The sequence below is a fragment of the Calonectris borealis genome, unplaced genomic scaffold (assembly GCF_964195595.1).
Source record: "Calonectris borealis unplaced genomic scaffold, bCalBor7.hap1.2 HAP1_SCAFFOLD_196, whole genome shotgun sequence".
Classification (NCBI taxonomy): Eukaryota; Metazoa; Chordata; class Aves; order Procellariiformes; family Procellariidae; genus Calonectris; species Calonectris borealis.
The window spans coordinates 1-19,352 of NW_027441581.1; the positions used below are offsets into that span (position 1 = coordinate 1).

The window sequence follows — 19,352 nt, forward strand, 5'->3', positions numbered from 1 at the left end:
AAGATCTTGACCGTTTGGAGAAACGGCCTGGAAAAAAGGATTCCTCTTTTGCAGCGAGTTCACAAGGACAGATGGGTTGCTGTACTCTTTAACAAAAACACTCAACTTGGGACATATAGGGTGAGGAAATCGCGGCTATACTTAGGCTTGAGAAAATGTACGTAGGTATCTGTGTCTGTCACCTGCGCGTCTCTAGGAAAGTGAGTTCTAGCGAAAGTAAAGCTGCCAATGAGCCAAAAAAAAGGCACGGTCGTCTAAAACATGCAGAAGCTCTGGTGGCCTGTCTCAACAACCGTACCAAAGATGATGCAAAATACTTTTTCCTCCACTCAGTGTTGTAGTCTTCACAGGAAAGGAAGCTTTGTGCTAAACGTTGGGTTTTTTTTTCCTTTCCTCTCAGCAGAATGTCAACTGCCGTGAAAGTACGAGACAGATGGAAAGGATCCATAGTGGTCTGCAAGTACCGAGGTAGGTGTGTGATACGTGTCTGCATTTTTCCTAAGGTGCTTGTAGTATGGACTTTACAGTAAACATTAAGAATGTGGCAGCTCTCCTTCTATATTTTTTTTTATGTGAAATATTTTAACACAAATACTAAAAATAAATAAGGTCTGTTCTGGAGCATGGTACGCCTATGCAAAGCTTGCTTCCCTCCGTCTATTTTCTCTTCCTGAAAGCACAGTCTTCTGTTTCTGTGTGCTTACTATTAAAGGGTGCTGTGAAAGTAATGTTGGACTAGAAGAGGAAAGGAACTGTTTGTGAGAGTTCGGATGTTCAGGAGAAACGGACTTTGTTTTCACGACAAAAGCTTTATGCTTTTTCGGTCAGTCGGTGTTTAAAATACCTTACAGTAGCACTCGAAAACCTTACTGAGATACTAGCATCTGTGCTAAAAGCAATCAAGGTCAAAGAAGAGACGTGGACAAAACGGGACAAATCGGCGTCGCTTTGGTGTGTTTTCCAGGCTTTCCCAAGAAGCGTTAGCAGCCTCGTAACTAGCGACAGCGAGTCCTGTTGTGTTTTTGGTGAGTTACTGCTTCTGTAATGTCCTTTTTCCTTAACCTGCAGTGTGTAATTGACTTCAGTTGGAAAGAGATTTTCCAGAATGGAAATCTTTCTCATTCAAAGGAGTTGCCTTTTATGAGCGTCCCATCAGAATGCATGTTCAGAGATGATGTACTTGGCAGAAGTCATCCGCAACGAGACTTTTCACTCTCTCTGGAAAAAAAACAAAGTAGTAAGTCGATTTCCTTCCAGAGACCTAAGCGCAGCACGTCTTCCAACAGTCGATGTATCGCTGATCTTTGGTTCTCAGGTGTAACAGTCGAGATATCATAAAAACGTGTTCCTCCGCATGCTTGGGTACAGCCAAAAGCATTAGCAAATCCGCCAATCCCTTTTGGTAGCCTTATGTATTGCAGCACTGGAGATTTGATATTCCCCACCGCCTGCCTCCCCTCCCCCCCCCCCCCCCCCCAAAAAAAAAGTAAAACCATATGGGAGATCTCTTATCTCACTGATTTTTCTATCATAAATGGATTTTAAAAAAGAAAGTTAAAATTGTATAATTTACAAACTGACTTGCATTGCTTAAACCGCAACTGCCAAATAGCTGTAGCATATAACTTATTAGGTGTACTTAAGCAGTTAGGTAGTTGTTCTAAATCTTTAAAAAGAAAGGCAACCGAACGTTACGGGTTTTTTTCCCCAGTCTTTTGACAGAGTGCTCTGAAGTACTTTATTTCTGTCTCGCTTTCAACGGCGCGTTTCCCCGGCAGTTCGGTAGCATCGGTCTCGGCGCAGCTGGCCAGGCGTCCCTCCTAGTCATGTAACACACGCAAAACCCCTGGTCAAATGATGGCTGTGTGTTTTGGAGGTAGATAATTTAACAGTATGAATTCACAGCTATGCAATTTAAATTAATGCAAAAGGAAAATCAAGTATTTTTATGGTATAAGTATTCTTCTTGTATGTGTATAAACGTACACACACCTTTTTAGCATAAAATGAATTGCTGAGATTTGTTCTTTCTTTTTCATTTTACTCTTCCAAGTTTTACACTTCACTTTCAGCTTTATCGACCAAGCAAGCAAGATGCGCAGCAGCAGCAGCGCAAGGGCTGGAGCTGTGGCGGTGGATCCGTGAGCGTAGATGCTGATTACGGCGCGCCCTTGTCCTGCAGCCTCAGGGGGTTATCTCCCTGCAGCGGTGCTGTAAGGAAGGGACGAGACGTTTTCCAACACCAGCAAGAGCGTTTACTTCTCTGCGAAGAACGTGTTCAAAATCGTGTCAGTTAGTCTTAATGCTGATTTTAAGCGTTCGAATCGCGCTAGCTTTTAAAGGACGTGTTGTATTTCGAGCTGACCCATTTGCCTAGCATCCTCCTTTAGCTCAACTACTACCCTATCCCTTATCCTGACTGAATTCCTCTGCTGCCTTCGGTGCTATTTTTTTAATAGGCTGAAATATCCGTTGAGATTTTTGTTTTTCAGATGCCTCGCTGTGAGCGTCCCGTGGTGCTCAGGAGAGACCCCCCAGCCCAGGTTTGCCTGCCGGTCGTTAGGCGTGCTGACGGTAAGGGGCCAGCTGCCAGCCTGCGGGACGGGGGCTGGGGGGGGGCTGCAAGCGTTTGGGGGGGCTGCCCCTCCTTTATCTTTCCAGCAGAGCCCCCCTTTTTGGCGGGGGTGCGTGTGTGCATACGTAAACGGCATTATTAAAGTAACGAGCTGCCGGTTGGGGCCGTTTCCCTCATTTTGTGCCTTTTTGGGGGCTGAAAAAAAGGGGGGGTTGGGGGACCTGGGGGGGGCGATGATGTCATTTGGGGCACCCCAACATCACCGGGGGGGGTGATAATGCTGTGGAGGAGCAGGTGAGTGGGGAATGGGGGGTCATGGGGGGGGGGGGGGGGGGGGTGTCGTTCCCCCCCAAAAAAAGGGGGTCACAGCCCAAAAATGCCTGAAAATTCACGGGGGGTTTCAAAAATTTTTAAAAACTGTAAATATATGTGTGAGGCCTTGAAACAGAGAAAAATCTCTCATTGTTATATATATTGAAAAATAATATTCATTTATATGTACAAAAGGATTTCAAAATAAGAACCTATATCTGCCATATTATATAAAGGATTTTAGAGTATAAAAAAATTTGAAAGACATATATAGGGTTTTAAAATACAAAAATAACTCGCGTACATATAAATTAAAAAATAAAGGGCTTTAAAATGCAAAAAGGATGATATATTTTATATATGAAGGAATTTAAAGTAGAAAAAAGTCTGAATAGATATAGCTATCTACACTTACATGTTACATAGAGAGTCTAAATAGATACTATATGTAATCTAAGAGATAATATATAAGTGTAAATAGATACCTAAGTCTAAAATCTAAGTCTATAAAGATATAGGTGTAAATATACGTAAGTGTAAATAGAGAAGTCTATAAAGACATTTAAGTGTCAAAATATGTAAGTCAACAGATATATAGTCTGAACAGGTATTACATATAATAAGTGGGAAATAGGGAGGATAAGTGGGAAATAGGGAGGATAAGTGGGAAATAGGGGGGTATAAGTGAAACATAAATATATGCTCTAAATATATATATATGTATGTGTAAATACATTAAGTGTAAATGTCTATGATAGATAAGGTTTTTAAAATGCAAAGAAACCCTGTTTATAGAAAGGATTTAAAAACTCTTCACCCCCCCACCCCCCCCGAAATACCTCTCTATTGAAGATATAAAAGCGCTTTCAAAAGCTGCGTCTTCCCTGTTCTCCTTTTCCGCCGTTTCCCATCCTGATTTGGGGCCAGTTCCCCCAACAGGGACTTTCCCCTGCAGGGCCGCGCACACAGAGCGGGACCTGCCGCGATGGCATAAAAATACCACAAAACCCCTGATTCAGGGCCTGCAAGGGGTGAAAAAAGAACCCCGCAATTTTGGGGGAAAAATACCCAACTTGGAGCTCCCGGGAAAGCCAAATCCACCTGGATTTGTACAGCTGGAAAGCAGAAAAACGCCCATTTTCATGCACAAAACCAAAAGCAAAAATCGCCAATTTTTGTTGTGAAAAAGCGTTGAAAAACCTCCAAATTGAATATTTTGGAAAAGGAAAAAGCCCCAATTTTTATATTATAGAAAAGCAAAAAACCCCCCCAATTTGGGGAAAATTTGGGGTGAAACACCAGCCATTTGAGGGGCATCGCTCGTGGTTATCCAGTGCGGGTTATCCAGTGAGGGTCAGTTATCGGGAACGGATTATCTGTTGCGGATTATCCCAGGTGAGTTATCTGCTGTGGATGGTCCCGGGCAGACCCCCTGGCGTAGGTCACCCCCACGCATGTCCCCCCACCCATGTCTCTACCCACACACGCCCCTCCCAGTGTCCGCCCCGCCTTTCCCATGCGAGGTTTTTCCCCCGTGCGTGCAAGGTTTTCCCCGTGACGCGCCCCCCGTATCCCCTGCCCTCCTGCCTCGTGCCCGCACTGCCCTCCTCTCTCGTCTCCCTCCTCCCACCCCCCCGTGTTCCGCACTGCCTCCCCGTAACCCCTCTGCCCCGGACCCCTGGGGTGCTGCCTGCCCCGCCAACCTGCCCGTTGCCCCCCGCCCAAACTCTGACACCCCCCTCCCGCTCCCCCGCACCCCGCTCCCACCCCACTCTCCCTCCTCCTGCGTTTTGGGTTTGTGCTGAAAACAGCATTGATGACGCAGGGGTGTGTTAGTTCCTGCTGAGCAGCGCTTGCACGGCGCCCGGGGCTGTTCTGCTCCTCGCCCTGCCCTGCCAGCGAGCAGGCTGGGGGTGCGTGAGGGTTTGGGAGGGCGCACTGCTGGGAGAGCTGACCCCGACGGACCCAAGGGATATTCCAGACTGTATGATCTCATGAAATAAAACTAGGGGGGAGGTTGGCAGGGGGGCCGCTGCTGGGCTGCGACTGGCTGGGCATCGGTCGGTTGGTGGCGAGCAATTGTTTTCATTTGTACCGCTTGTCTTTCCTGGGTTTTTCTCTCGGTTCTGTTCCCCCCCCCCCCCCCCCCGCTTTCCTTTTCCAAACAAGTGGAGTTTTTTCACTTTTGCCCTTCCAATTCTCTACCCCATCCCACTGAGGGGGGAGCGAGTGAGCGGTTGCGTGGTGCTTAGTTGCCGGCTGGGATTAAACCATGACACAAGGTGAGTTGCAAGCCCTGCCTGGCTAAATACTTTAGGCTCTCCGTGTTATTCCTACCGTCTTGATAGGCCATCCTTGTTCTTTCCCGCTGCTTTCAAGTGCCTTGTGCTCCATAAGCAGTCTGGGAAGTATGGTTGTTGCAGAAACTGCTACACGCTGTGACTCCTTCTCAGGTTGTTAGCTTTGCCCTTTGTATGGGCTACCGAGGTCGTCGGCTCTGCACGGGACACAGGCAGCCCGCAGAGCTTGACGCCAAGCCATTCCTTTCCCCTCGGCGCAGCAGCGGTTCTGCCGCTGCTACAGGCAGCCACTCGCTCGAGGGCGAGGGGCTGGGATGACGACAGGCTGCTGCACGCTTCAGTCGAACTGAGACGCCGTTCTCTGGGGAGCCGCTGCAAGGAGAGCTCAGGTACGTTCTGTACTGCCGATGGCCCTTCACAAGGGAAGCGTGCTTTGGTTTTAGCAGAAAAAGGTGTCAGTCACAGGCAGCCACCTATCGCTGTGCACAGCTCAGCTATTTGGCAGGTGTCCGTCTTGTTCAAGTAGAGGCGTATTCCTCACCTTGCAGTCTCGATGGCAAAACCATCGGGGTTCAAGTTACAAAAGCCTTTTGACATCGGAGCGAGATGGCAGCTGGGTTTCTACCAGCACCGTACTTAGCTGTGTGGCTAGCTGAAAATGGCTCGCAGGCCAGGAGATATGCAGAGGGGTCTAAAATAAAGAAACCAAGTGTTGAAGTGATTGTTTCAAGGAGGCAAATTAGGCAGTTAAAGGAACCGAGCTGCTCCCCTGTCACGTTGGCAGAACAGCCCCTCCAGCCCACTAAGTGCTGCGTGTTGCAGGCAGCAAAGTGCAACTGTGATGCTTGCTGGCAGGAGCGGCAAGGAGTGCAGAGCTACGCGCCCTGTACAGAGCAAGGATGGAACCTGCCGGGCTCTACGGTCATCTGCTGAGGACGCCTAATACACGGGCAGGCCTCTTGGCTTTCCCTGCTTCATTTCTAATTCCTTTGCACGCTGGAGGGCAGGGTGGTAGGTGACGTCGTGCAGTGTCTCTCCTCCAAGTGACAAGCCCTGTGTGGCAAGCCTTGTGCGTGTGCAGGATGAGGAGAGCGGAGTGCTGATAGCACAGAGGTTGAGGAAAGGTGCAAACACCACAACAAAGCCCCAGGACCACCAGCGTATCGCTCGTTTGCAGGTCAGCCACTGGCACCGGGTCTGCTCAGAAGCGCGGTTTCCTGATGGACATAGCTGCCCCTCCCCTGCTTTCAGGGTGCCACCCGTGTGGCCTTATTTTTTTAAAATCTCTCTCCAGCATCTGTTGAGTCGCTGCTGTCACTCCCACAACCCGATGCCACCTGCAGTCCGAGACAGCGATCCCTGGGGCTTCCTCCGGGTTAGAAAGAAACCTGTTCCACAGGTTCCCCGTGCTGCTTCTCCTCCGCGGGTAATGGGCTGGGGGGCACGGACGGAAACAACCACGGGCCTTGTAAAGCGGCCAAAGGGAAAGGACTGAAATGCTGGGGCCACCGGGTGCTTTTTGTGGTACAGAGGCGATGGAGACTAGTGCCCGGGCCGCGAGTGGGAAAAGGGCAGAGAAATCTAAGCCCAGTACCCCCAGTAAGCAGTCACCGTCTTTCGGTGGTCCAAACTGGGCGGAGAGATCGGGAAGGGGTCGGTGAGGCGACGGTGGCACCCGGCGGCCGGAATTGGGTACTGCAGCTCTTGAGCCGCGCACGCGCAGTGCCGCGCGTTGCCGCGCTCGCTGCTGCCACGGAGCGACCAAACTCGGGTACTGCAGCTCTCGGGAGCCGCGCATGCGCGGGGGCGCGCTTTTCTTTGCTCGCTGCTGCCACCGAGCGACCGAAGTACGGCACTGCGCCTCGGGAGCCGCGCATGCGCAGAGGCGCGCTTTTCTCTGCTCGCTGCTGCCACCGAGCGACCAAAATCGGGTACTGCGGCTCTCGGGCCGCGCATGCGCGGCGGCGCGCTTTTCTTTGCTCGCTGCTGCCACCGAGCGACCAAAATCGGGTACTGCGGCTCTCGGGCCGCGCATGCGCGGTGGCGCGCTTTTCTTTGCTCGCTGCTGCCACCGAGCGACCAAAACCGGGTACTGCGGGTCTCGGGCCGCGCATGCGCGGCGGCGCGCTTTTCTTTGCTCGCTGCTGCCACCGAGCGACCAAAATCGGGTACTGCGGCTCTCGGGCCGCGCATGCGCGGTGGCGCGCTTTTCTTTGCTCGCTGCTGCCACCGAGCGACCAAAACCGGGTACTGCGGGTCTCGGGCCGCGCATGCGCGGCGGCGCGCTTTTCTTTGCTCGCTGCTGCCACCAGGCGACTAGAATTCGGTACTGCAGCCCTTGAGCCGCGCATGCGCGCTGGCGCCCCGCTTCTCCGCGCTGCCGTCCGCCGGTAACGGCAATGCCGTACCGTGGTGCCTGCGGGGTGATGCCGCCGCGTTCGTCGCTTCGTCCCGGTAAGGAAATGCCGCTGCCGCCCCACGTGCGCGGTGCCGGCGGGCGCTGGGCGCGCAAAGCGCGGAACTGCAGCGCCCGTGCCGCCCCCGGGCACGCGCTGCCCGGCGGCTGCTCGCTGCTGCTGCCGCCCCGTGGCCGAATCGCGGTACTGCAGCGCCGGCACCGCACAGGTGCGCAGCCGCGCCGCCGCCGCCGCTTACGCTGCTGCCGCCCCGAAGCCGAAGCGTGGTACTGCAGCCCGGCGTTCGCGCGCCGGCTCTGGCCCCTCCGTGTGCCGTCCCCATCCCGGTGCACTCGTCATCCCGGGCGGCAACAGTTAGGGTGCCCCCCCCGCATGCCAGCACCCCCAAGAGTGTCGGCGTGTTCCGGTGCTGCCCCCATCCCTGGGGCAGCTCCCCGTCCCCTGTCCCTGCGGCGGATCGTTGGGCTCTGTGTTCCCCCAATAAAACACGGGGACGGAGAGGACCGCTGGGGACAGGGGGCGGGGACCCCCAGAGAGTGGGCTGTGCTGCCGTCGCTCCTTGGTGCTGGCCCTGCTTGTCCCCTGTCCCCCCAGCGGTGATGAGCTCCGGGCCACTGGCGGGGACCCTCACTGTCACCTTCCCCCCACGCCGGTTGCCACCAGCGACAGGGACAGCAACGTACCCCTCCTCCCCCCCGCCACGCACACGGGTGCGCAGGGGCACAGGCCACCCCCCGTCAGGTGGACACGCTGGGGACACCATCTGCCCCGGGGCTGTTTGGGGTCCCCAGGGTGGGAGCGGAGCTGCAGGATGCTGGGTCCCCCCTGCCCGAGCCCTGCAGACCCAGGTGGAGCACAGGCATCCCCCGGCCCTGTCCCCAGCCCTGTCCCCACGTGGCCGTGGGTCGGTGCTGCCGTTGCGTGGCCAGCGGCTGGGAGGACACAGTTCCCGCCGGCTGGGGCCAGAGGAGCCCGGCAGCCTGGGGACCCCCGGGAAGGGCTGGCTGTGGTGGGGACTCGGCGCCCAGGGCACCCCAGAGACCCTACAACAGGGTGCAGCATGAACTATTTTGTTACCTGTGCAGTATCCATGAGTGAGTCCCCATCGTTCCCAACCTGGTCCCCCAGTGGGTCGGGGTCCCAGCAGCCCGTGGGGGTGGCTGCAGGTGTGGGGGGTGGGATCCCTTCTCCCCGCGGTGCCCCCCACCTCCCCAGGGTCATCCCTCCTAGTCGCAACCCCCCACATGGTGTCCCCAATCTCCCGAGAAACACCTCTGTCCCCAAATGTCCCCCTACCCCACTCCCAGGGTCCCTCCCGGACCCCAGGATTCCCCCCCTGCCCCGTTCTGAGGCCCCCCCCCCCATCCCCACGGTCACCCCCAGTCCTGAGACAAGCCCCCCCCCCCCAGCACGGCAGGTGCCTGGGGAGACGCTGGGAAGAGCCGGCACCGCCATCTCGGGGTCCTGCTGGCCCTCATCCCCCCTAAAGTCTTGCACCATGCTCTGCTCCTTGAGGGGAGTGCCCACAGTCAGGGGGGGTGGGAGCTCCCCTCCTCCCCAGGGAACCCCCCCAACCTGTCCAGGGCACTCTCTGCCACCTCCCCAGGGTCCAATCACCGTAACAGGGTCTGACCCTGGGATCCGGCTGGTTAACATCAGGTGCGAGAGAAGGTTCCTCATTACTCCTTGATTAGTTCTTAGGTGCCAGCTCGAGCTGGGTGCCTCCAGAGAGGGACGCCTATCCTGGATCGCCCTCCTTGCACACCTGCACCCGTCGCAGGAGGGTGCACGCTCACCATGGGAGCCACGTGGGAACCGGAGGCGGCCTCGAGGCTGCTCAGCAGCAGCCAAAACACCCCAGTGGTTTCAGACACCGGCTGTTTTGCTCCCGCACTGCCGAGAATAATAACCACCACTGTCACACGAGGGTCCTGCACAATCCCCACCATCGCACAAGGGTCCCCGTGCACCTGCCCGCCATTGCACGAGGGTCCCCTGCACACCAACCAATTACGTAAGGGTCCTCCTGCACTGCCCCCCCCCATCGCACGGGGGTCTCCACACACCGACCCCTCGTTGCGCAAGGGTCCCTGCACAATCACCACCGTTGCGCGGGGGTCCCTGCACAGCCACCCGCGCGGCACAAGGCGCCGTGCGCATGCGTGCTTCCGGGGCGGGGACTACAACTCCCGGCGTGCCCCCGCGGGCGGCCCGGTGGAGCCGCGCGCTGATTGGCTGCGGTGGATATTTCAACGGGGCGCGCGGCGGGGTCTGCACCCACGCGGCGGCGGCGGCGGCGGCGGCGGCGGCGGCGGCGGCGGCGGCGGCGGCGGCGGCGGCGGCGGCGGCGGCGGCGGCGGCGGCGGCGGCGGCGGCGGCGGCGGCGGCACGAGAGCAGCGTGAGTGTGAGGGGCCGCGGGCACGGCGGGCTGAGGGGAGACCTGCAGGCTCCGGGGAGGGGGACTGGCGGAGCGCCGGGCCAGGGAGAGGCTGTGAGCATCGGGGGAGTGGGGCTGGGGGGAGGCTGCGGACCCTCGGGGGGGCCGAGGAGTGGGGCTGTGCATCCCGGAGGGGGCCGGGGGGTGGGGCTTGGGGGGAGCTGTGCATCCCGGAGGGGGCCGGGGGGTGGGGCTTGGGGGGCTCCGTGCCCTAGATGCGCTGGGGAGTGGGGTTGTGTGCCCTAGGGAGGCTGGGGGGGGCTGCGGTCCCCCAAGGAGCTGGGGAGTGGGGCTGTGGGTCCTGGCGGGATTCGAGAGTGGGGCTTGGGGCTCCCAAGGGGCTGTAAAATGGTGTGGTCGGGTGCTGTGACCACCGGGGGTCCTGGGGCTGGGAGGTGCTTGCAAACGCTGGGGAGGGGCTGCGAGCGTGGGGGACACAAGGGTTGCACCAGGGTCCGTGCACGATCACCTCCATCGTACGGGTGTCGCTGTACAGCCAGCCGCGCTGCACGAGGCGCCCCGGGGCGGGGGACTACAACTCCCGGCGTGCCCCGCGCGGGCGTTCTGGTGGAGCCGCGCGCTGATTGGCTGCGGAGTGTATTTCAACGGGGCGCGCGGCGGGGTCTGCACCGAGGCGGCGGCGCAGCGTGAGGGTGAGGGGCCGCGGGCCCGGGGAGCCGAGGAGTGGGGCTGTGGCGGGGGGGGGGCGGTCCTGCAGGCTCCGGGGAGGGGTGCTGGGGGGGCTCCAGGCGGGGGAGGGGCTGTGAGCATCTGGGGAGTGGGGCTGGGGGGGGGGGGGGCGGGGAGGAGGGGCGTGTGTGCCCTAGGGGGGCCGCGCAGTGGGGCCGGCGGAGGGGAGGGGGGGCCCTGTGTGCAAACAGGCCCTCCCTGCGAGTCCCCACTGTCGCCCCGTGGGGCCGGGGACCCCCCAGCCCTCCCTGCAGGTAGACGGGCAGCCTGTAGGCAATGGAGGCCGCCCGGCCCAGTGAGGTGCTCGAGTCTGGGGGCTTCATGGGCCGAGTCGACGGAGGAGGTGCTGGAGAGAGGGCTTAGAAACGGCCTTCTGCCCCCGAAACTCCTGGAGCATTTGAAGGGGAGGGACAGGCCACCCCAGGGCCCCAAGGGGAAGACCTCGGAGCAGGGACTTGGGGTTGTTCCAGGAGCAAAAGCTGGTCCCAGCCAGCTCTGCGCTGCTCCCCCGGCACCGGGATCAGACCTTTCAGCCCCGTTTCTGCCAGAAGCATCGCACAAGCGCTTGCCCTCCCCGGGGGCATCTTTGGGACTTGAGAACAGGCGCAGCAGCTGGGTTTTTGGGCTCAGAAATGGGCGCCAAGTGAGCTGGTTTGGGGGCCCAAAGCAGAAGCCGGTTTAGCCGTTTGTGCGGGGGGGCGGGAGGGCATTGGGGGCTGCAGGGGAAAGCAGGGGGTGGGCAGGGTGCGTGGACCCTCCCCGGGGGGGGGGGGGGCGGTCTGGTCCTGCTGGACCCCGAAGTGTGGGAGGCCGGCATGCACCAGGCCAAACTCAATGTCTGCGGTGGTCTCTGGGGGGAAGAGGTGGTCTCTGCTTTTCAGACCCTGCACGCCCTCTTCGAGTCCAGCTCTTCCTTGTCGACTGCTTAGTATAGTTATTAACTAATTAATCGTACAAACTAATGAATATTTATACAACGTACAACTATGATATTTAATCCTAATAGTCGAGTTTTGACGGCGATTGATTTACGACCTTGTCAAAAGCCCAGGCTGTTGCAAATAGCTGGAGCTTGTAAGGAGAAGGAGCTGAAATCAACGGGAGCTTCAGTGCAGAGCTGGAGCTTCAATTAGCCAGAACCGTAGCAAGCAGGAGCTGAAACGAGACGGGGTGTCCGCTGTCTGGGGCATGCCTTAGCCTTAGCCAGAGGCAAAATTACCTGCAGCTGTAACGAGCGGGAGCTGCGATTCGCTGGAGTGTCTATTTGCCGGAGCATCCGTCGGCCGGACTGCACTCCTAGCACGGCTGCGGAGCAGCCAGGCGCAGGCAGGGCTGTCCCCAGCAAGGCGCTCCGAGCGGCAGGGAGGCGAGTTGTCCATCTGCCAGCGGGGAGCCCGGCCTCTTCCCTCGGGGATTAAATCCACGCCACGTGCGTCTCTCTGCGTGGAGGGTCTCTCCCGGTCCCCTTCCCGAGGGCTGAAGTGAGGTGGGGGTCTCCCGGGGGGCAGGCGGCAGCACGAGGCGGCAGTGTCTCCCCGGTACCTGGCAAAGGGGAGAGAAACCGGCCGGCTGGAGCTCCCGGGGTGCACAGCCCGGCCCCGCACGGCAGAATCCTTCCCTGTGTTTTCACCGTTGGCTGGGTGTGACAAACAGGTTCATTTTGTGCCTCCTCTTTTCCCAGCGTCACCTTCTGCGTCATGTGAAGAAAATCCTGCGTGGTTGATGCCGCTTGCTGCTCAGGTAATGGCACGTTTGGGGCCGGGGGAGCGGGGAGAAACACTGGCGAGTTCAAGGACGCTGCAGCTACTCCACATCAAACCCAGGGAAAAGGCAAATTTGCTGCCGGTGCAGAAACGCTGATGAACAGTTGCCGTTAACAGAGCGTGCCTCGTTCCCGAATCGGTCCCTGGGTAGTTACGAATGTTTTCCTTTCAGGTAAAAGAATGAACTATCATCTACGATAAATTAAGAGCTGCCTGTCACCTTCTTTAGGGTCAAGTGTTTCTTCTCTGTTCGTTCATACTGATTTTATGGGCAGGTTGGAAATAGCCTTTTATTTTTACATGCGTAACTCAATTTTTAGTAATATGTGGTGACAGTATAGTTAATTTTTGAGCACCTAGGTACCACTAGAAATGTCATGAATGAAACACGATGGAAACTGATATTTAAACTTTGATTTTTTACTTGATTTTTTTTTTTCATTAGAGTGTTGATGGCATGTTGTCCTGTGGCTCAATCCACATTCTGTTCGGTGGAGCCTTCAATCTAGGACTTTTAAGGAAAAAAGTTTGCCCTTCCAAAAAAGGGCTAGTCATTCATAGGATCGAGGTATAGACTTGGAGAGTCGCTTAAGTACGTGATCAGAATTAAAGCCAAATGTCGCTTAATGTTGCTGCTGTCGGTCTTCACTTTCATTAATTTCCCCGCTGCTCCGTCATGGTTGGGAGCTCTGAATCTGAATTTTTTTCACTCCCTAACGCATTTTTCTCCCCAAGGAGAGGCTATGTTTAAAAGTCAATTAGTTTCCTCACAAATGCATCGGTCAATAAAATTGAGTTACGATTCTTAAAACCACAAAAATGACACCAGTCTTACAGATCTGGACTATTTCTGAACACGTGTTCATCACGTGCAGATGTCATCGGGATACAGATCATCTGCACTTCATGCTCTGACAAGACAATCTGCCGAGACAGGGACGAGCTCCAAAAGAAAAAAAAGGTACAACGTCAAGGTTTTGTTTTGTTGTTGGTTTTTGTGGGTTTTTTGTGTTTGTGTGGTTGTTTTGTTTTTTTTTTTTTTTTTAAGAGTGCGACGTTGACTGGTGGCAGCCTGCAGAGCTCTCTTGCTGCCTGACTCTCCTTTTCTTCTCTGTCACTCCTCTTTCATGGCTGTAATTTTCACTCGGGTGGTTTTAGAAGAGCAATTTAGTTACTTGCCTGTGTAAATGTGCTGGTAATACCTGGAAGGTAAATGCTTGAACCGGTAGCGAATAACTTGGCTACAAGTAGAATTTCTGAAGGAAGAACAACAACAACAACAGGAAGCAAGTAGCGAGTTACCCCAAATTTGTGTGTGTCAAACACATCGAAGTTTTATTGCCAAACATTGTTTGGCAATGTGTTCCAAATGGCTCGTTTTGGTAAACATAAATTTTCAGGAAGTTCGGGGTTGTGTGTGGAAAAACGTGCCCCTCTGTCTAGGTGTCCTGCTACGTAAATAGCATCAGTCAGTAGCACATCCAGTGGCAGGGCTGTTGTTCCCTGCTCTCGATATTGCCGTAGTAGTGTTGTGGTATTTCGACCTAAGAGGCGGGTTTAGGAATGGAAGGAGAATGCCTGTGTTCTGTAAGGGCTACGAATGCCGACCCTTTTCCCTGCCTGCTGCTTTCCTGTGCGTGAGATGAAACTGTATTGTTTTTCTCCCTTGTTCCCGGTCGAAATATTTCTGAAGCTGTCGCTGCTGAGGGTTTGCAATTTGCGTTACTGCGTTTTTGTAGAGTTCTAGTTACGGATCATTGCTACCGTGGCAAAGTGTCAAGATACGGTTTTCAGTTTAAAGCTTCAGAAGCTGCGTTCGCTGAAATCGGCGTAGGTGAAACTGATCGTTGTGGTTTAACCTGGCAGGCAGCTAAACACCACGCAGCTGCTCGCTCACTCCCCCTGCCCCCAAAGTGGGGTGGGGGAGAGAATCGGGGAAAAAAAAGTGAAGTTCGTGGGGTGAGGTAAAGACAGTTTAATAGGACAGAAAAGGAAGGGGAAACAATCATAATGATAAAAGAATATAAAAATAAGCGATGCACAATGCGATTGCTCACCGCCCGCCGACTGATGCCCAGCCGGTCCCCGAGCGGCGGTCGCCGCCCCCCGGCCAACTCCCCCAGCTTATATACTGAGCGCGACGTCATATGGTATGGAATATCCCTTTGGCCGGTTTGGGTCAGCTGTCCTGGCTAAGGTCCCTCCCAGCTTCTCGCTGGCAGGGCATGAGAAGCTGAAAAGTCCTTGACTAGCGTAAGCGCTACTTAGCAACAACTAAAACATCAGCCTGTTATCCACGTTTTTCTCGTACTAAATCTAAACCACAGCGCTATACCAGATACCAGGAAGAAAATTAACTCTATCCCAGCCGAAACCAGGACACCGGTCTTGCGCATGATCCCGCTGTGCTCGCAGGGGTGCTCAGTGGCTCCTCATCAAAACAGCGAGGTGTGTGTGGACGTCCGTAGGGTTGCGCTCGGGGTCTGAGAGCGTTGTGTATTTTTGCTATTGGAAGACGGAAGAGAGCGTGTGCCTGTTAAATCTAGTGACGGTCGAAGGTTGGGAGGGACCCTGAGCAGGTTTGGTGGCACAACTGCAGTTTTCAAAGATCTTGACCGTTTGGAGAAACGGCCTGGAAAAAAGGATTCCTCTTTTGCAGCGAGTTCACAAGGACAGATGGGTTGCTGTACTCTTTAACAAAAACACTCAACTTGGGACATATAGGGTGAGGAAATCGCGGCTATACTTAGGCTTGAGAAAATGTACGTAGGTATCTGTGTCTGTCACCTGCGCGTCTCTAGGAAAGTGAGTTCTAGCGAAAGTAAAGCTGCCAATGAGCCAAAAAAAAGGCACGGTCGTCTAAAACATGCAGAAGCTCTGGTGGCCTGTCTCAACAACCGTACCAAAGATGATGCAAAATACTTTTTCCTCCACTCAGTGTTGTAGTCTTCACAGGAAAGGAAGCTTTGTGCTAAACGTTGGGTTTTTTTTTCCTTTCCTCTCAGCAGAATGTCAACTGCCGTGAAAGTACGAGACAGATGGAAAGGATCCATAGTGGTCTGCAAGTACCGAGGTAGGTGTGTGATACGTGTCTGCATTTTTCCTAAGGTGCTTGTAGTATGGACTTTACAGTAAACATTAAGAATGTGGCAGCTCTCCTTCTATATTTTTTTTTATGTGAAATATTTTAACACAAATACTAAAAATAAATAAGGTCTGTTCTGGAGCATGGTACGCCTATGCAAAGCTTGCTTCCCTCCGTCTATTTTCTCTTCCTGAAAGCACAGTCTTCTGTTTCTGTGTGCTTACTATTAAAGGGTGCTGTGAAAGTAATGTTGGACTAGAAGAGGAAAGGAACTGTTTGTGAGAGTTCGGATGTTCAGGAGAAACGGACTTTGTTTTCACGACAAAAGCTTTATGCTTTTTCGGTCAGTCGGTGTTTAAAATACCTTACAGTAGCACTCGAAAACCTTACTGAGATACTAGCATCTGTGCTAAAAGCAATCAAGGTCAAAGAAGAGACGTGGACAAAACGGGACAAATGGGCGTCGCTTTGGTGTGTTTTCCAGGCTTTCCCAAGAAGCGTTAGCAGCCTCGTAACTAGCGACAGCGAGTCCTGTTGTGTTTTTGGTGAGTTACTGCTTCTGTAATGTCCTTTTTCCTTAACCTGCAGTGTGTAATTGACTTCAGTTGGAAAGAGATTTTCCAGAATGGAAATCTTTCTCATTCAAAGGAGTTGCCTTTTATGAGCGTCCCATCAGAATGCATGTTCAGAGATGATGTACTTGGCAGAAGTCATCCGCAACGAGACTTTTCACTCTCTCTGGAAAAAAAACAAAGTAGTAAGTCGATTTCCTTCCAGAGACCTAAGCGCAGCACGTCTTCCAACAGTCGATGTATCGCTGATCTTTGGTTCTCAGGTGTAACAGTCGAGATATCATAAAAACGTGTTCCTCCGCATGCTTGGGTACAGCCAAAAGCATTAGCAAATCCGCCAATCCCTTTTGGTAGCCTTATGTATTGCAGCACTGGAGATTTGATATTCCCCACCGCCTGCCTCCCCTCCCCCCCCCCCCCCCCCCCCCCCAAAAAAAAGTAAAACCATATGGGAGATCTCTTATCTCACTGATTTTTCTATCATAAATGGATTTTAAAAAAGAAAGTTAAAATTGTATAATTTACAAACTGACTTGCATTGCTTAAACCGCAACTGCCAAATAGCTGTAGCATATAACTTATTAGGTGTACTTAAGCAGTTAGGTAGTTGTTCTAAATCTTTAAAAAGAGAGGCAACCGAACGTTACGGGTTTTTTTCCCCAGTCTTTTGACAGAGTGCTCTGAAGTACTTTATTTCTGTCTCGCTTTCAACGGCGCGTTTCCCCGGCAGTTCGGTAGCATCGGTCTCGGCGCAGCTGGCCAGGCGTCCCTCCTAGTCATGTAACACACGCAAAACCCCTGGTCAAATGATGGCTGTGTGTTTTGGAGGTAGATAATTTAACAGTATGAATTCACAGCTATGCAATTTAAATTAATGCAAAAGGAAAATCAAGTATTTTTATGGTATAAGTATTCTTCTTGTATGTGTATAAACGTACACACACCTTTTTAGCATAAAATGAATTGCTGAGATTTGTTCTTTCTTTTTCATTTTACTCTTCCAAGTTTTACACTTCACTTTCAGCTTTATCGACCAAGCAAGCAAGATGCGCAGCAGCAGCAGCGCAAGGGCTGGAGCTGTGGCGGTGGATCCGTGAGCGTAGATGCTGATTACGGCGCGCCCTTGTCCTGCAGCCTCAGGGGGTTATCTCCCTGCAGCGGTGCTGTAAGGAAGGGACGAGACGTTTTCCAACACCAGCAAGAGCGTTTACTTCTCTGCGAAGAACGTGTTCAAAATCGTGTCAGTTAGTCTTAATGCTGATTTTAAGCGTTCGAATCGCGCTAGCTTTTAAAGGACGTGTTGTATTTCGAGCTGACCCATTTGCCTAGCATCCTCCTTTAGCTCAACTACTACCCTATCCCTTATCCTGACTGAATTCCTCTGCTGCCTTCGGTGCTATTTTTTTAATAGGCTGAAATATCCGTTGAGATTTTTGTTTTTCAGATGCCTCGCTGTGAGCGTCCCGTGGTGCTCAGGAGAGACCCCCCAGCCCAGGTTTGCCTGCCGGTCGTTAGGCGTGCTGACGGTAAGGGGCCAGCTGCCAGCCTGCGGGACGGGGGCTGGGGGGGGGCTGCAAGCGTTTGGGGGGGCTGCCCCTCCTTTATCTTTCCAGCAGAGCCCCCCTTTTTGGCGGGGGTGCGTGTGTGCATACGTAAACGGCATTATTAAAGTAACGAGCTGCCGGTTGGGGCCGTTTCCCTCATTTTGTGCCTTTTTGGGGGCTGAAAAAAAGGGGGGGTTGGGGGACCTGGGGGGGGCGATGATGTCATTTGGGGCACCCCAACATCACCGGGGGGGGTGATAATGCTGTGGAGGAGCAGGTGAGTGGGGAATGGGGGGTCATGGGGGGGGGGGGGGGGGGGGTGTCGTTCCCCCCCAAAAAAAGGGGGTCACAGCCCAAAAATGCCTGAAAATTCACGGGGGGTTTCAAAAATTTTTAAAAACTGTAAATATATGTGTGAGGCCTTGAAACAGAGAAAAATCTCTCATTGTTATATATATTGAAAAATAATATTCATTTATATGTACAAAAGGATTTCAAAATAAGAACCTATATCTGCCATATTATATAAAGGATTTTAGAGTATAAAAAAATTTGAAAGACATATATAGGGTTTTAAAATACAAAAATAACTCGCGTACATATAAATTAAAAAATAAAGGGCTTTAAAATGCAAAAAGGATGATATATTTTATATATGAAGGAATTTAAAGTAGAAAAAAGTCTGAATAGATATAGCTATCTACACTTACATGTTACATAGAGAGTCTAAATAGATACTATATGTAATCTAAGAGATAATATATAAGTGTAAATAGATACCTAAGTCTAAAATCTAAGTCTATAAAGATATAGGTGTAAATATACGTAAGTGTAAATAGAGAAGTCTATAAAGACATTTAAGTGTCAAAATATGTAAGTCAACAGATATATAGTCTGAACAGGTATTACATATAATAAGTGGGAAATAGGGAGGATAAGTGGGAAATAGGGGGGTATAAGTGAAACATAAATATATGCTCTTAATATATATATATGTATGTGTAAATACATTAAGTGTAAATGTCTATGATAGATAAGGTTTTTAAAATGCAAAGAAACCCTGTTTATAGAAAGGATTTAAAAACTCTTCACCCCCCCACCCCCCCCGAAATACCTCTCTATTGAAGATATAAAAGCGCTTTCAAAAGCTGCGTCTTCCCTGTTCTCCTTTTCCGCCGTTTCCCATCCTGATTTGGGGCCAGTTCCCCCAACAGGGACTTTCCCCTGCAGGGCCGCGCACACAGAGCGGGACCTGCCGCGATGGCATAAAAATACCACAAAACCCCTGATTCAGGGCCTGCAAGGGGTGAAAAAAGAACCCCGCAATTTTGGGGGAAAAATACCCAACTTGGAGCTCCCGGGAAAGCCAAATCCACCTGGATTTGTACAGCTGGAAAGCAGAAAAACGCCCATTTTCATGCACAAAACCAAAAGCAAAAATCGCCAATTTTTGTTGTGAAAAAGCGTTGAAAAACCTCCAAATTGAATATTTTGGAAAAGGAAAAAGCCCCAATTTTTATATTATAGAAAAGCAAAAAACCCCCCCAATTTGGGGAAAATTTGGGGTGAAACACCAGCCATTTGAGGGGCATCGCTCGTGGTTATCCAGTGCGGGTTATCCAGTGAGGGTCAGTTATCGGGAACGGATTATCTGTT

General features: G+C 52.9%; 2 long non-coding RNA genes across 2 annotated transcripts; both read left to right on the forward strand.

The window, feature by feature from the left end:
- Nucleotides 1–1,728: 1,728 nt before the first annotated feature.
- LOC142077290 (uncharacterized) lies at nt 1,729–2,735 on the forward strand. The gene is made up of 2 exons (XR_012671691.1): nt 1,729–2,288; nt 2,493–2,735. It is a non-coding gene; the product is annotated as an uncharacterized LOC142077290 (long non-coding RNA).
- Nucleotides 2,736–10,625: 7,890 nt separating this feature from the next.
- On the forward strand, nt 10,626–17,839 carry LOC142077291 (uncharacterized). Its single transcript, XR_012671692.1, has 6 exons — nt 10,626–10,689; nt 12,414–13,456; nt 15,504–15,568; nt 16,065–16,125; nt 16,229–16,334; nt 17,177–17,839. It is a non-coding gene; the product is annotated as an uncharacterized LOC142077291 (long non-coding RNA).
- The last annotated feature ends 1,513 nt before the right edge of the window (nt 17,840–19,352 follow it).